A 15,778-nucleotide genomic window follows, 5' to 3' on the forward strand; every position below is an offset into this window, starting at 1 on the left:
CACCATGAAAGGATCACCAAATACTGTACATGACTATGTCACTATGGAAATGTTGCACATAACACACTGGTGGAAATTCATAAAAGCAATTGGCACGATTTGAGCCTCTTGCGTAATATTCTTTGGATGCTGATCTGTGTTGTAACATGTTCCCCTGTTATCACTGGAGTGTACAATTGTTTTTATACTGCACATGTTTTGGGTCCCTGTTTTCCACAATTTTTCTTATGAGCTTGCAATAGTTTAGAAACATCGTTTTGTGCCTTGTGTTTTCATATGTACTTATTCTGCCCTGTCTGTAACAGGAGCATCACATGACTAGACAATCACAACATATGATTTCCCCAGGGACCACTTCTTCAATAAACGACAGTTAAGCTTTTTGCTACCAGTTACAAGTATTATTTCCAAGAGGCTATTAAACCTCATTAATGGACAACATTACACTAGCATCATTCATAGGGTGCTAACATATTTACAACAAAGCTCTAAATAGCGCAATAACTATGATAAAAACACACAAATAAGTGTAAACTAACCTCATTTTTATCATGAACAAGATGGGAATAACCTAACTGATTACTAACTTCATATCATTTGTAACAACTACCTTGCTAAATTCCACCCTTCTTATCATTTGAAATTTCTATATGTTTATACAAGTTTTTGGCAACATTGCCATGGTGTGGTGAACATAATATGTAGGTGGAACAAAAAGCAGTTTAAATCGTCAAGGATATCTTGTTTACCAGGAGGACAATATTGTTCGCTGTGAACATTTCGCATACACATGTGAAACATTTACAGAGCCTCTTGCGGACATGTTTGCCATATTTCATCCAGTGGTCCAGGGCAATGTGCTTGAGAAGAGAGAAGAGAAGGATGCTTGGCTGTGGTCCAGTCTTCCAACATCCACTTCCGTTTAGAGATTATCAGCACATGCCTGCTGCATATCGCACGACTTTTGACGGACAACAACACCATACACCGTACGATCATCGTACGACTAAAGTGAGATTTTCGAACATGCTTCAAAGACAAAAGTCGTACGATTGTACGGTACTGGCGGTTGCACATTGCCCACACACCTTGTGATTATCGGACGGAAAATCGATTATCGATAAAAGATTATTGTACGATTATCGTAAAGTGTGTGGGAACCTTAAGGCCACACGGCGTTGAAAAAACATCAGTCCAGATGCATTTGGAGCTCCTTTCTAAATGTACCTGGACTCATGTTAATGGTTTTCTGTGACTGAATGCACAAATAGATGTTCAGCAGTGTCTAGGTTCACTTAGTTTAGAAGTATTTACCCAAACTAGAAATGTCTGCATCCCGGGTACATTTAGCCCAGTTTTACACAGCTAAATGTGCCTAAGTGTTACTGCCAGACAGGGCTGTGCTATGTAGCAGAGCTGTGTACATCTCAGAAACAATTAGCAGAAATACAAATCCATTAGCAGGTAAAAGAGAAAAAAACAGTCCCATACATACTGTATGTGTATGCATGTTCAGCTGTTTGACTAGTGTGTATAGCTTTAAGGAAATCTTGAACTACTGAATATTTTTGCACTGTATCATGATCTCCAGAACAACCCTTAATGAATTTCAGTCTTACTGATTTTGTTAGGGGCATACGATTTTCTTTATATATACAGTATGTATGTATTAGGGCAGCAAAGAGACTTGTTGGGGGTGGAGGCCAGTACTTGATTCTATTTTAAACAAAATAAAATTGCACATTTAATTAACACCTCCCACTCTCTTTTTAAGAACTTCTACATGGTAACCTGCTAGACATATTCTGTCTAGTGAAAGGTGCCACCTGACTCATTATGGAGACTTCCTGGCAGAAAACCGTAGGTTAGCATAGTTTTAATCTCCTATGTATGTACAATTTAACACCCACAGACGTATGATTGCAGGTGATTGAGCTATTTTTATCTTTCTCTTTACTCTCTCGCCTGCTGGACTGTTCTTACTCATCTAGAACATGTATGCAGAGCATGAAGAAAGGGAGCAAAGGATCTGATACTGAATGATTTAAAATGGTCAAAACTGCCCCAAACCAAGATGATATGTAATAACTGAAAGTCCTGATCAACTTGAATAAAGTTTAAAGGTATATTCCACCTTTTGCCAAAAAATCTATAACTGCACCCACACTGATTAAAGAAAAAAATGCATTAATAAATGTTTTTTTGCTTTGGAATGTGCAAAGTATTAGGGGATAGTCAATGCAATGGACAGACTTCCTCAAGCCACAGGTCAGTATGGACCTTCTGTTATGCAATCAATAAGCTACATGTGTGGTAACATCTTTGCATTTGTTCTCCATTGAGATCTGCCATGGTGGCATGTGCTTCTTGTGTCTCTCCATTCACAGATCATTTGAATAGATGTGTAAATGGATGACGTGGCTGTATGGGTGGATCCACGCTCAGCCACGCTGAACTAAAAGAAATACAAGACACGGCAGGGTAAGTGGGACAATGAAACATGGTAACACAGGTGGAACTAACCTTTAAACAACAGCTATTAACCAAAAGGTGGGATATAAAGTAGAAGCATGCTTCGTCCTGACAATAGCAATTACAGCAGGTAGAGTACAGTATGAACAGTAGTAGGGTCAGCAGCCAGCTATCACTAAGAGCGAAGGAAAACATACAGCAAACCTATTTGTCTTTAATAAAAACTTGAGGTGCAGGGCAGGGGCTGAAAAGGTCCCTGACAATACCATTAACATTTTTAACCAGTTAACACTGGGGAAGGCTAGTCCCTTATGGGATCTGCAGATCAAAGTCATTACCCAATTCACAAAAAAGCCATTAACAAAAAAGTCACATTGTTCATCAAAACTAAACACATACCCAGTATACATTCTACACATGGTTACAATGAAGCATGCTTTTAGCGAGTAGTCTGCTTCTCAAACAATGGTAACAGAGTTATCTTCAAGACAAAGTTACTATTTCATATGTTCCTTCAGTTAAAATAATCCCAATACATTCTTCAGTTTCTACAATATAGTTGTCCCATTTTCATGGTTATGGATTTGAGAGGGAAACCCTCACAAAAAAAGGGAACATACTGGGGGACAGTTATAAACAGATATAAAAACTACAGGGGAAGAGTTATAAAAAGTTACAGTTATGAAAAAAGCAATACATTTTTTTCTTTTTGCATTTCAAAGATAAAATGTTAAAGTGGATCTTTACCCCCTTTCAATAAAAATCACAGCAGCATGCAGCTCTGCATACTGATTTAAAATTAGCTTACATTCATTAGCTAAACAAAATTGTTTTTCATTTACTTACAAATAGAGTTCATCTACTTCCTGGTTCAGTTTTGGCGCAAATGATGTAATGTGCCAAAGCGGTGCTTCATGGGAAGGTTACATAAGCACAGCCTTGCTGGGAAATCTCATCAGGAAAGGCATTTTCCTCCCCTGAGATGATGTACATGGTCACATGTCCTAGTCACATGCCAAGTCACATGTGCCAGAGTTTCTGGAAGTAAATGGAGATCTAGCAACCTGCCCTTAGTAAGCATGGCCACTGCCAGAAGACTGGAGAAGAAAAGAGAAATAAGGTATGCAAACAATACAAAACCTGCAATTATCTAGAAGTATGTGTTTGTGGAATGTAGTTACTAAACATTTCTAAAGGTGTGTTTGTTGTTATTTTAAAGATATGGGTAAAGTTCCTCTTTAAAAGAAACACGTAAATTTGTTCAGTACATGCCTTGCAGAATAATGCAAAATGTATGGTTGTGGGACTTAAATAAATAAATAATAATGTCTTGCTTTGAAATAATGGGGTTGATTTACTGAAGGCAAATAGGCTGTTCACTTTGCAAGGGAATTTGTACTTTGTGACAGAAGTGACGCTCTGCTGACTTCCATCATCCAATCATATGCAACCCAAAATAACTTTCCTTGCAAAGTGAAATCCCCCCTGCAAAGTACAAATTCCCAAAGTAGTCAGCCTATTTGCCTTTAGTAAATCAGTCCCTATGTCTCTAGTTAGTTCCTGTTAGGTACTGACATGTAGAACTCAGAGATGTAAGACAACAGTACTAACTACTGAGCCTACACAACCTAAAGTAGTTCTGCCCAAAAATTTAGAAAACGTTACCATCAGCAGATATTTTATCTGAAGCAATTTTCTAAAACTAAGTTTACTGCAGCTAAGTTTTGCAAGGTTGGAGCTAGCTTGTGGTTTATCTCTGATATCTCCCAAGATAATGATTACACCTCAACAATTTCATTACACATATCTATTCTCACCTGTGGTTGTCACTCTGCAGTGACTCAAAATGTTTCTGCTCTCTTTAGTGAGTAATCATAAATTTCATATGGCACTATGTGGCTTTTGGTAGGTAATATTAAACAGGTCACTGTAAGGTACTTGAAACAGAGCTTATTCCCTGCAGGTCTTTACATTAGAATGTCACTTGACTGAAAGAAAGAGGTAGTATATTATTTGTCTAGACAACTGCACTCCTACACAATGTGACTTATCACATTTTTGCTTTCTGTCAGCCCACTGTTTCCTTTTTAATCCATCTGACTCCAATCAATTGTTGCAGAGACGCAAAAGAGAAAAATGTGTAGTATGTTTAGGTTTCACAACCCACATGTTCCACTTTTACAAAGGATCAAATAAGTCTTCTATAATATAGAGCCAATTACCATTGCCCAACAAAATCTTAGTGTAAAAAAGGAAGAAAAAGAGAAAACAAAAATGCATTTAATATGGCTAAAAGTGTATTTCCACTTTTGCAGTCAAATTTGAGAAAACCCCTCTATATGTTTGTTATGTTTTTCCTGTTCACACAGCATAATCAACAATGACTTCTTTAAAAAATTCTTATCTTTTAGATGTTTTGTTACAGGAGGCAAGTTGGCTGATTTCAGGTTTTTTTTCTTAGCCCTTTCACAGTGGTATGTCCTTATGGAAAGTCTTGGGACTGAAATTTGAGGATTATGTTTATCTACTAAGTTTTATTAACATACAATCGACACGCCACCTCAAACCCCTCACCCCTCACAGCCCCTCCTAACAAGAAATAGAAGCAAGAAGAAAATGTAACCCTTAAAACACTAACCAATGTAAAAGCAATTCAAAATGCAAGAAGCATTTTTTTTAGCTTATGCAATGTGAATGGGAACATGTAACAAATATAACATAGGTGTTATCCCAGTTTGCAAAAGTTGAAATATACTTTAAATCAAAGTATCCAATTTTTTTTTTTTAGATTAATAATAATAAGTATTTAGTACTTTAGTACCCTTATCGGGTTTGGTTTGCTTTCTGTATCTCCTGTTGCAGTGACAAATGTAATATTTGGGATTTCTCATCATTCTCTGTGATAAGGCTGAATATCCTCAATGGGGTCACAGATGTAGGTCAAAACCTGTATTGGGTGGTTGAGGTAGCATTGGACCTAGTCGGTGATCTGTTGCAATTCAACTAGAGAAGGGTCCTGGGAATGGTTCACTTCACATGGAAGCGTTTTGGAGGTGGGTGGCAATAGCAGTAAGCAAAGCCTTGGAGTCAGTGTCAGGATCTTTTGTGTTTTGTGTTCCTCTGTTGAAGCCTGTTCCAAATCTGGTTCCCGTCCCCGCAGCTTGCAGACATAATATTATCAAAAGCTGTGAAGAAGGAGAAGCCTTAATCCCACAAAATGTGTTCACTATTGTTTAATAAATGTAATATTTTTTAAAATAATTAATCCAAATCATACAAATATTAATCGCCCACCAAAGTATTTATTTTGCCCAAGCACTTATCGTCATCATGCTTCCAAACAGCTCCGACCCTCTCAGCTCCACTTCCCTGAACTACATGTCCAGTACAAGATCACAAGGACAGCACAGTCTCCAGAAGCTGTCTATTTACTAGCATGGAGGAGGAAGGGGAGGAAGAAGGAGCAGGAAGCAGGAGAGTGGCATGCCTTGCTGGACCTGGGTGTTTGTAGACAAGCCCTTCCATGTGCACCTTGCTTTAAAGCTGGTTATGAACTAATGAGTGTATTTGCCATTTGTTTTACTTGTTGGATTTGGTGCGGGGACACACTGGGGGCTTCAGCTGTGATGTGCTGGTGGGACCCTGTGCCTTTAAGGAGGAATGGGTTACCTCCTGGTGAACCTGCATCCAATTCATCCTTTGATATTTATGCTTCAAGATGGAGGCTCTCATAGATTAGAGTTAGGACCACGCTACACAGAGGGGCCTTGACAAGGCAGCGTGGTTTCCACATATTTTGTAAACGTTGTGCAACTAAAACATCTGTTTTTAACCATAAAAGTTATATTTTTGCCAACTAGCTGGTAAGTGTGCTGGGAACTTTTTTTAATGGGTGGCTCCATAGGACCCTGCAAGGGAAAGGAGCCACCCTAAAACAGGAAAACTAGGCCAGCGTCCAGGGGACAAGCTGATTCTGCTGGACACTATAACTTTTACACATCAAAGAGCATTATCAAATGTAGGTGATTTAATAAGCATTTGAAATAGCTTAAAAACCCTTTGACATTAATATCACTTTAAATAATATGTATAACTTATCATAACAACAACAAACAATGAACAATTGCACACCTATTGCCAACTATGGCTGAACATAGGGATTATCTGTTACATAAACATGTACAAATCAATACCTACAGTGCATTGTATAGAAGCACAAATAGAATATGATGTCCTCCATTGTATTTTTTTAGAATTATGAACCGACAATGTTTAAAAATCTTTCTTAAACTATGCTCCGCGTATAAATTCCGAGCATAGAGAACATGTTATTGTTTAAATGCAGCAAGTGTGAGAAGACTAAATTGCACTATTTGGCAGGTTTACACCCATCATTATAGTGCTAATGTGATATGCGTGGAAAATTGGATGATTTTGAAAATCTGATTATAAATTCCACAGACCAAGTCATCTAGAATATGTTTTGGAATAGTGTATATATAATCCACTAATGACATTCATGCATATTAGATGATGCTAAGAACTTAAGTGCCTACAAATAATGGCTGAAGCCAGAAGGAACAATTGGTGTATACACACATTAACACACTTACTAAACTTGGGAGTTCATATGCAGTGTAACTGCTTTCAATGGAGTATAAAGTGGGGATCTAGAAAGACCAGAAAGATGGGAAAGGCAGATGGAGGTTTTTTTTTTTTTTAACTGTAGGTCTATCCCCTACTGGATAGATGGGTCCTTCTTTCTTCCCTCAGTGATGACCCACCCTGAAGTGACCCGCTTTGATGTAATCTGGTGCTGTGCAGTACTGTGGCACAGCAGCAGTTCCTCTTAAATTTTCAGCGATTCTGGTTTTTCTGAACCTCTGAGATATCCCACTCTTCTAGGACTTGAGAGGATTCATTCATCCAGGTCTCAAAACCATTCTCACCAGCCAGGATACGTATATCTTTCCCAAGAATCAACGTAGCTTCCAATATCCATAGTTAACATGTATGGAGGAATTTTTCACCAAGTGTTCCACCAGTCTTCCCACATCAGTAAAGAAGGAGGTGGGAGGGTATCCCTGGAGTACTGGTGCAGAAACACCAGAGTTGGTAAAGACTTCACTTGGACTAGGCACTGTTTGTTAAGTGAATGGGATCCATTTAAAACAGAAACTTTAATTCTGAGTTTAGCTTTAAAGTGCAACTGAATCCAAAACTTGTTTTTTAGTTTTGGATAGTGTGGAGAGGACTAGACTAGAACACCTCTTGGGTTTTTATTGCTGTCTGTGTCCCCCGTCAGGTAGATTCACCCAGCCTATTTGTCCTGGTAAATGTTATCACTGAAAATAAATCCCAAATTTCGGGTTGTCATCAGAACAGGGATAATCTTCCAATGGGGACACTTGCTCTGGTGACCCTGCTGACCACCAGGTATTTCCCTCTCTGTGGAGATATTTCCTTTCACTTCCTGTTCTGGCTATCGGACAGGAAGTGAAGGGAAATCTCCTGAATGGGACAGAGATGGGATAGGAATGGGACACACAAAAAAAAAAAGATGATGGGTTATAACTCTTCCTTACTATATCCAAAACGAAAAAAAAAGTTTTGGCTTAAATTATACTTTTAAGTCATTTGGGTGCATCTAAAATTTCAGTATGAAAAAAATAATGAATCTGAACGTATCCAAATTTTTTATAACAAAATTTCAAATGTATCCGAAATCTTTTCCGAATTTCATTCGGAATTAATTTATGTGGTTAAACTAAAAAAAAAACAGCGTGGGGTTTAGGGGGCACCCCAACGCCCACCAAAAAAAGTGTCAAAAATCCCTTACCAGACCCCTGATTCAAGTACCCTGTTTCCCCGAAAATAAGATCTACCCCGAAAATAAGATCTAGTTGTGACCATTCCCAGGGACGGTGGTGGCATAAGGGGAGAACTTGAAGAGCTGCTGGAGAGAATCAGCGGTGCCCACGAAGCTAGCGCTAGAGGAAGCGAGGCGGCACCGGAGGGAGCAGAGCCGCATAAGCCGATGCCTCCTCTATAGCGCCGGCTCCTATCACAGGCGGAGTGATACCAAATGCATTCCGCCTGTGAGGAATGATAGTGAAAGCGCACTTCCCTCATTCTGGACAGCGATTGGTTACCAAATTGCTCTTGGAAAGGTACGGCACCCCTGACTGCCCTGATCACCCTATTCTTAACTTTGCCACTCACTCCTGTCTTGTAAGTCTTCTACCGGTAATAAGTGTGGATTGTTGTACATTAAAAAAAATAAGACCTACCCTGAAAATAAGACCTAGTGCATTTTGTTGAGTCAAAAAAAATATAAGACAGTGTCTTATTTTCGGGGAAACACGGTAGCAGCCTGGCAGAGCAGGAAAGGGGGGAAGGGACAAGCGTGTGCCCCCCCCCCTCCTCCTGCATCATACCAGGCCACATGCCCTCAACATGGGGAGAGTGCTTTGCCAGGCAAAGCACCTTGTCCCCATGTCGATGAGAACAAGGGCCTCTTCCCCACAACCCTGGCCTGGTAGTTCTGGGGGTCTGCAGGAAGGGGGCTCATAGGAATATGGGAATCAGCACCGGGAAGTCTTTTATTTAAAAAAAAAAAAAAATGTTCATCAATGTAATCCATATGTCAATCACATCATTCAGTGATGTAGATCCACATCAATCACAATGCATGACGGCCGCCAACTCGACGAATCCGAATATTAAAACGAACTGACTTTTGGGCCAGAATCCCGAAAAACTAAGTAATGAAAAATCTAGAGGGAGGCATAGACCATAGAGAACAAAAAAGAGGCTAGGAGGACTTTTTTGCCTATTGACTAAGGATTTCGTTGACTAAGTAGCTGCCCCTCCTAATAAATAATACAAAATCCTGCTGAGATAAATATCACCCATGCTGTGGATTGTTAAAAATAGGTGATTGGTAAATAAGATATTAGATACCTGATGGATTGTGGATAGAAGATAATTATCCTTCTCTATTTATAATAAGCATACAAAATTGGTAATAAGATACACCTTATCTCCCCATATTACTGGATATCTGATGCAATAATAATTGGTTCACACTAATTATTGCAATAATAATTCATTTGTACATAGAAAAAAAAATGGTTTTATATAAATTTTATCTAAATTATCATCAGTGTACTGTATATATAGGTTTCCCTATAGACACAAATTTTAAAAAACGAGTATTAATATATCTACACCTAACCGACTTAATTATACGGTATGTTAATATTATAAGAGATGCACCTGATTTAGCTATATGAATTTTCATAATTAATCTCCTCTGTTACGGATATAAGAATTGAGATATCTAAAAAAAATTCCCAACTACTAATATAGATATAATAATTGAGGGTATTAGTATAAATGAGATCATGGTTTTATCTTTTCTAACGAGCATGCAAAATATTTAACATCTTGTTTATACACAACTAAGGAAATACAAATATAAATATGGACAAAAACAATATAGGGACATAATATCAGTATTAAGATTATGCATTTTATCTTTTATTGATATTCCCATTATTAAGTGATGTACTGTATTCAATCCCACAATGTCACCTCCTTTCATATAGATTTATTTATCGGGATATCTACCACTAATAGTAAAACGTTCTAGTGTTCCAAAGTGATCTCTGTATAAACTGAGTAAAAAGTAAATTATTTGAATGTTTAGTAACACTATCATGATATATACTTTATTTAATATCTTCCGTGGAACTATGGATCAGGATGCCCACCACTGTGTTTTATTACTTTATAATAATTTTTTATTGCTTTATAATTTTTTACTAAATAATAATTTTGTATTGCTTTATTATATAAGAATGAGGGATATGTTCTACTCGAATTAGTCGATAGAATTTTAATACTGTTTAACAATATTTTAACCATATTCATGATACGAAAATAATTTGATACACATATTTACTAAGACTGCCATTTTAAAAGTCGCTCTATGGTTTTAATATAATATGCATATAACTCTGTATTTTATGTTTTAGTTAAATGTAATAATGTGGATATTTTGGCCGTTGTTTTACCAACTTCAGCAGTAACTGTGACGTAGCACACCTGCTATTATAGACGAGGTGCGCCCGGAAGTTAATTAACATATGTTGTAATTAACTGGGTTATATAAGTTCCGGTGAGAGATAGCAGATAGCACGCTTTTGAAAAATTCCAGACACGAAGAAACACGTCAAGGGCATTTACTGCTTCTTCTCTGATATACCGGAAGATCTACAAGGCTGGGTGTCCTTTACACTCAAATGTTTTTAAATTCTTCTTCCTGTAAGTGTGAACTTTTTTACCTATAATGAAATACCTGATTGCTGCACTTAGGTGCGTTTTCTCTCTTGCTTTTCCCACTGCCCGGTCCTGCCTCTAATTACACCTGGTGGGTGGTCGGCACCGCCGTCGAGGCAGAGTGCTAGTTAACCGGAGGAGAAAGGGGACAAGAGCGGTTCCGTCAGCTCTCCGACAGAACGAAAGAAAATACATTTGATTCCCTATAGGGATGTCCCGATACCGATGCTAGTTGCGGAATCGGGCCCGATACAGGGCATTTTGACAAGTACTTGTACTTGTAGCCTCTGGTGCACTGGTGACAGAGTACATCCCCGCACAGCCACCGCGGGGACATACAGCTGTCACTGACTTTATTGCGGTTCAGTGTGAAAAACAGTACAAGTACTGTGCCGGTTTTTTACACTGAACTGCAGTAAACTCGGACAGCGACAGCTGTATGTGCTGTGCGGGGATGGGACAGGTGGCTCTGTAAATGCCTGTCACTGCAAAAGTGCAGAGTGGAAGACAAGGGCGCCCCCACCCCGAGATAGTGCGGCTCTGGGTGGAGAGGCTGTCACTGTTTTTTTTTACTTACCACAACGCGCCGAGCGTCGCGTCACTGCTGCTGCTATGGGCGGCGCTCCAGGCAGTTGCCGGCCACCTAAATTAGGACCCCACCTGGAGCGCTGCCCACCGGAGCAGCATCGACGCGACACTCCTCTCCAGCTCAGTGCCGACGACGTCCTCACTTGTGAGAAAAATCGTGAGGCACCGCGATCGAGGCAACAGTGAGTAAGACGGGGCCTGGGCTTAGTTTTTTGTGTGATCTACTGCTGCAGTGCATTCTATATGTACTGTACATATACAGTACATATAGAATGCACTGCAGCAATAGATTTACAATTCTGCACTGCTAACATAAATGGGTTAAATGATCCGTAGTACAACTACATGTTACGTACTATTATGTACTATGGATCATAATTTAACCTATTCATGTTAGCAGGGGATAATTGTAACTCTATTACTGCAGTGTACGGGACATGTGTGCTGTATATGTACTATGGATTATGATTTAACCTATTCATGTTAGCATTGCAGAATTGAGAGCGCCTCCCACAAGCTGAGCACCGAGACGCGATGCAGCGATCCGAGACTACAAGAGGCACCTCGTGAGGCACAGGGATCGGAGTGAAACTGTGAGTGAGGGAAGCTGAGACAGGGCTGGCTGTAAATCTATTCCTATAGTGTACTGGACGTGTGTAATGTATATGTAGTACATATATACAGCACACACCTCCACTACACCCCAGCAATAGAGTTACAATTCTGCCCTGCTAACATGAATAGGTTAAATCATGATCCATAGTACATAACATGTAGTTGTACCATGGATCATTTAAAGTCACCTGTCCCTTTAAGAAAAAGTATCGATAATTGGTATCGGCAAGTACATGCGGGGAAGTACTTGTACTTGTACTTGGTCCTGAAAAAGTGGTATTGGGACATCCCTAATTTCCTACCCTTTTGACGTCTTCTGAAAGGACTCGGCTTATCCTCAATTTTTGGTCTATACAGGGACAGATAAGTGGACAATTTATAACTATTTCTCTTTAAAGATTAGAAAAAGAGGAATTTATTGCTGGAATTATTTATGTGAACGAGGGATTGAACCAATAAACAGGTGGAAGGAAAGCATTAACAGCAGTGATCTGGCTGGCTTCGTTCTACTCTGGACAGGTCACCTACAATTGATTATATCCAGTTCACTTACTTGCTACTAAGAATATGTGTTACATTTTAACCGAGTAGATCAGGGGTGGCAAACTCAAATTCATCGGGGGCCGCATCAGCAGATGCTACATTGAAGAACAACTGTCAATCCAGGGTTGATATATAGAATAGTTGCTATACCTTAAAAATTGAGGATTTATTTATATTCTTTTAGACTTTATAGAGAGTTTTTTACCTAATCATTGGTATTATCACATATGGAATTCACTGTTACGATAATTTGATCATTTATTGGCACAATATCGTTTTGAGTTTAAGTGTTGTATCTATTTAAATTATTTATATATGCACTAACTAACAATACGATTACAGCTACATTGCACTTTAATATTTATTAAACTAAATCTCACATTTCTATACCCACCACTTAGATATTCACAGTACACATTAATTCTGGATGAGTGAGGCGTATTAGACCCCGCCACACGGTTTTTCGAATAATTTACACTATAAAAGTAATCACAGATTATAGATAAAAATAAACACCCCACAATAGATGGTTTAAAGTTTATTTATTTTGTTTAATAACAATCACAACACAACCATCACCACCTTAAACTTCCATCCTCACCTTTATTATTCTTCATTAATTTATTAATATTTTTCACAATCACTATATTTACCAAGGTTATAAATGATCACAGTATTATACACAAGGAAATGATCAATAGGTGGAACAAATAACACCAAGCGCAACATACTAGCCTTCACTGATCACAATGAAAAATCTGAAACAAAATTAAAGAACCAAATCAAATGTTTTGCTGGTGCACGTCTAAGGCCATAGCAACCTTTTATTATAAAATATGCAAAAAATGAATTTCTTTACACAAAAATACAACTGTTAAGCAGGTTGACCACTTCCGGGCCGCAATAGGTCTATAGATGGCGGCCCGCAGAAGTGGTTAAAACACACTACAACTACTGCTACAGCCGCGTTCTTGGTGTCATTTTTAACAGCCAGTGATGGCTGTTAATGTACAAGCGATCCGGAGTCCAGATTGTTTGTACTGTGCGCCCCGCCATGACCACGGTCGGTTTCCCCAGGCTCCGCTCTCCCCTCTTAAAGTAACATAACCCACTCTCTGATTGGACACAATTTTACCGCACAGCCTGTATTTGATGAATGGGCTGTAAGATTCAGGCCACTGTGTGCATAGCGCTCCTGACTATAATAGAGAGCAGATAACCATATCCATTTTTAGTTATAAAGAGGCCCCTAAGTGAAAGTTTCCAAGTGTTAAATTGGTGTTCAGGGTTAAGGTTAAAGGGTTTGTAACTTTCTATTAGTGTTTTTTTCTAATGGTTCATAATTACCTATAACTCCACTCCCAAAACCCATTCCCTGTCGGCCAGTGCATTTGTGCTGCATTGATATCAGTAGAAAACCCTACACCACCTGGACAACAAAGTAATAAAATAAATTGCATGGAAAATGTATAACAACATAAAAAATGTTATGATATAACAAACGCCTTTATGGTATCCAACTCTAAGCAGTTTGACCTAGATATAACCTGTTTTTTTTATCATGTGAGAACTAAAGCAACTATAAGTGTGGTAGGAATTCATGCTGCTTTGCATAATCAGGATGACTGTGTAGGAACCTTTATTACACCAAGCCATATGCAGAGCATCAGAAATCATCTACAGATAACAAGGAAGACGAAGAAACAGCTCAGGAAGTCAGCTGCCTGCTCCATTGCATTTCTTCCTTTCTCTGGCTTCTCGTTTTTCAGTAACTGTGTCTGTGTTGCACAACTGGCCTGATTAGAGATTATAGGAAACATCTCGTTGAATGTTTCCTGTATACACTGAGCGGCCAGATTATTATGACCACCACCCCATCAGTACTTCGTTGGGCCACCTTTTGCCTTCAATACTGCGGCAATTCTTCTTGGCATTGACTCATGGGTGAATATTTATCCCTTTACCGAAACAAGGGAGAGGAGACTTAATGCGAGATACTAATGTAATCTGTAAAGAGATCTAGCAGTTATAATAAAACTATGCAGGGACGTAACTAGAAATCACAGGGCCCCATAGCAAAATTTTGTATGCCCCCGCCCCCCCAAAAAAATACCTACCTCCAGAAAATGTTCCCGTGCCTGCGCCGTCTCCTCCTCTGCTCCTGCTGGCTCTGACGTCAGAGCTGAAGAAGAAATCACTTAGCCACTCACTGCTGCAGAGCCCACCATAGACCCCACACAGCCCACCTGAGTGACCCTGTAAAGCCTGTTATAGACCCCGCACAGCCCACCATAGACCCCACACATATCTGAGACCCCACACATATCTGAGACCCCACACAGGCCACCTGAGATTGACCCTGCAAAGCCCATCATAGATGCTGCACAGAGACTCTCTATGGTGGGCTCTGCAGGGGTCTCAGGTGCGCTGGTCGGGGCTGCATCTCCCTCCCAGCTCCTCTTACCTGCTGCCTGTACACCAGGACTTCTCTGCCGCCGGACCGGTGTCGCTGCTGGGCCCCCAGCCTCCTCCGAAGCTGATGGATCGGCACTGCTGGGGCCCGGGGCTGCTAGGACCAGGCCTCCTCCTCACCTGTCCCCGTCAGCCAATACCCATGTAAGGGTCCTGGGCCCCCCAGACTGCCCAGGCCCCTTACATGAGTATCGGCCGTACCCCCCCTGATGGTGGCCCTATTGAGACTAACCTTCAGATACAATAGAATGCCCCCCTGGCACAGTTGGCACTCACCTGGCACTGAGAGAAGTGGGAGCATCCCCTCTTGCTGTTGGCTGTTGGTGTGCTGAGCTCGGGCTCCAGTGATCCCTCTTCTAGGTCAATGTCACCGTGAGCTTTGTGTAGCCAGCAGGGGGCACGATAGAGGCAGCAAGTACGGACACAAGGGCGCGGCGCGGCTCGTCCCGGCTCCCTATAGCGCTGTATGTGTGTTCCCCACATTCTGATCTGCAGGGTCACTGGCCATTCATTCTGTACATTGTGGCGCTGCTGGGCCCCGTCCTCCTCCCCCCTGCCGTCGGGCCCCAGCTTCCTCCTGCTCCACTGCCGGACTGCTGTCACGCTGCTGGCCCTCCTACTCCTCCGCTGCTGGGTCCCTGATTCCTTACCGGGCCCACCTCTGCCTGGGCCACATAGCGACCACGTGGGTCGCTATGGTGGTAGTTACGCCACTGAAACTATGGCATTTTAATAGTTAGATATG

This window comes from Nanorana parkeri, unplaced genomic scaffold (assembly GCF_000935625.1).
Source record: "Nanorana parkeri isolate BGI_ZX_2015 unplaced genomic scaffold, ASM93562v1 scaffold522, whole genome shotgun sequence".
Classification (NCBI taxonomy): domain Eukaryota; kingdom Metazoa; phylum Chordata; class Amphibia; order Anura; family Dicroglossidae; genus Nanorana; species Nanorana parkeri.